Source organism: Thunnus thynnus, chromosome 2 (assembly GCF_963924715.1).
Source record: "Thunnus thynnus chromosome 2, fThuThy2.1, whole genome shotgun sequence".
In the NCBI taxonomy this organism is placed as follows: Eukaryota; Metazoa; Chordata; class Actinopteri; order Scombriformes; family Scombridae; genus Thunnus; species Thunnus thynnus.
The window spans coordinates 31621503-31623653 of record NC_089518.1 but is presented as its reverse complement, the minus strand read 5'-3'; the positions used below and the strand labels follow the sequence as shown (position 1 = coordinate 31623653).

At 39.4% G+C, this 2151-nt stretch overlaps 1 pseudogene; it reads right to left on the bottom strand.

The window, feature by feature from the left end:
* Nucleotides 1-372: 372 nt before the first annotated feature.
* LOC137171744 (uncharacterized) lies at nucleotides 373-1903 on the bottom strand (annotated as a pseudogene).
* Nucleotides 1904-2151: the final 248 nt, after the last annotated feature.

The following is a 2151-nucleotide window of genomic DNA, read 5'->3' as shown; positions in this document are numbered from 1 at the left end:
CTTGAAATCATAGCTCTGCAGGGCTTTGATCCACCTCAGTACTTGGCCTTCAGGCTCTTTAAAGCTGAGCAGCCAGATGAGGGAGGTGTGGTTGGTCCAGAGGAAAAAACCACTGCCAAAAACTCGCAGCAAATCACACAGTAGTTGCACTCAGGACAACTCAATGCCCGACTGAAGTAGGTCACCAGTCTGTCTCCCTCTGCTCCTTCCTGGGACAGAACAGAGCCCACCCCCACATAACTGGTATTAGTGTCAACAATGAAGTGACACTCACGATCAGCGAGGGCCAGCACTAGGGCATTGATCAGGGCAGTGTGGAGTTGGGCAAAGGCAGCTGCACATTTGTTGTCCCAGTTGAACTCCCAACCCTTGTCAGTGAGGTGATGCAGGGAGCTGGCTATGAGGCAGGATAGTTAGAATTTTATCATTAAAGAAGCTCATGAAGTTGTTACTACTGAGAGCTATAGGAATACATGGATCAGTAGAGTTATGACTCTTTGTCAGCCTGGCCAAAGTGCTGAAAAGGAATCTAGGAGTGTTTTTATTCTCCTCTATTAATGATGAGAAATAGGCGGCTCTGACATTACAGAGGGCCTTCCTATATGTTTTAAGACTATCTTGCCAGACTAAGAAAGATTCTTCCAGTTTGGTGGAACACCATATTCTTTCAAATTTTCGCGATGTTTGCTTTAATTTGGGGGTTTGGGAGTCATACCATGGAGCTAACCTTTTATGTTTTATTACCTTCTTTTTTAAAGGGGTGATGGAGTCAAGTGTCATTCGCAATGAACCTGTGGCACTATCAACAAGATGATCAATTTGGGAAGGACTAAAGTTAGCTTAAGAGTCCTTTGTTGTATTGAGACATAGCATTGAATTCAATGCTAATGGAATTGCTTCCTTAAATTTAGCTACAGCACTATCAGATAAACATCTAGTTTATCTAGTGAAGACATTTTTGTCTATTGGCATGTAGTCCAGTAATAATAATTCAAAAGTTATTAAGTAATGGTCTGATAAAATAGGATTTTGTGGAAAAACTATTAAATGTTCAATTTCTATGACATATGTCAGAACAAGGTTGAGAGTGTGGTTAAGACAGTGAGTGGGTTTATTTACACTCTAAGAAAAGCCATTTGAGTCTAATAATGAGATAAACGCAGTGCTAAGGCTATCATTATTGATGTCCACATGAATATTAAAGTCACCTACTATAATTACTTTATCTGTGCTAAGGACTAGGTTTGATGAAAACTCAGATAAAAATTCAGAGTATGGCTCGGGAGGACGGTACACTATAACAAACAGAATTGGCTGTAAAGTTTTCCTGGGTGGGTGTGAGCGACTAAGAACAAGGCCTTCTTATGAGTTATAATTAACTTTAGGTCTAGGGTTGATTATTAGGCTTGAGTTGAAAATGATTGAAACTCCATCTCCTCAGAAGGTGTCTCAAGGAATATGAGTATTAATATGACTGGGGGAAGTGGATTCATTTAGGCTAACATATTCTTCATGACACAGCCAGGTTTCAGTAAGAAAAAATAAATCAATATGATATAATCTGAGATTAGATCATTTAATAATACAGCTTTACAGAGATCTAATGTTTAAGGACCCACATGTAATTCTCCTATTTTGTTGTACTGTTGAAGTGGTGGTGTTAATTTTTATTAGATTTTTATGAATAACTCCTCTTTTGTTTACTTAACATTTAAGTGGTCGGGGGACAGACAGTGTCTGTGTGGTTTTGGATGGGTAACTTCTTTAATGGAAGCGCAGAAAAGGATGTAGGACTGCAGCTCTGCCTCTTGGTCTCAGGGTCTGCAGGGATAGCACGGTGGTCCTTTTGGATGAAGTCTTCTATTCCCCAGAGCTCTTCTTCAATTTCTCTCTTTCTCACCATCTTGCTTATGGAGATTCTTTCTTTCTTGAACATTCAACTTCTGACATTAATGTGGCAAACAGTGTGGAATGAGAGATAGAAACAGGCTTCAACAGTGCCAACCCTTTATTGATATTCAATATAGGGAATAAAAATACAGCTGGGGTCAAGAAAAGTAACAGCCACCTCACTAATGGTTAAAACTCTAAATCAGCACAAAAATGACAATTATCAACGTTAAACCACGTCCTGCACAGACATATTACAAA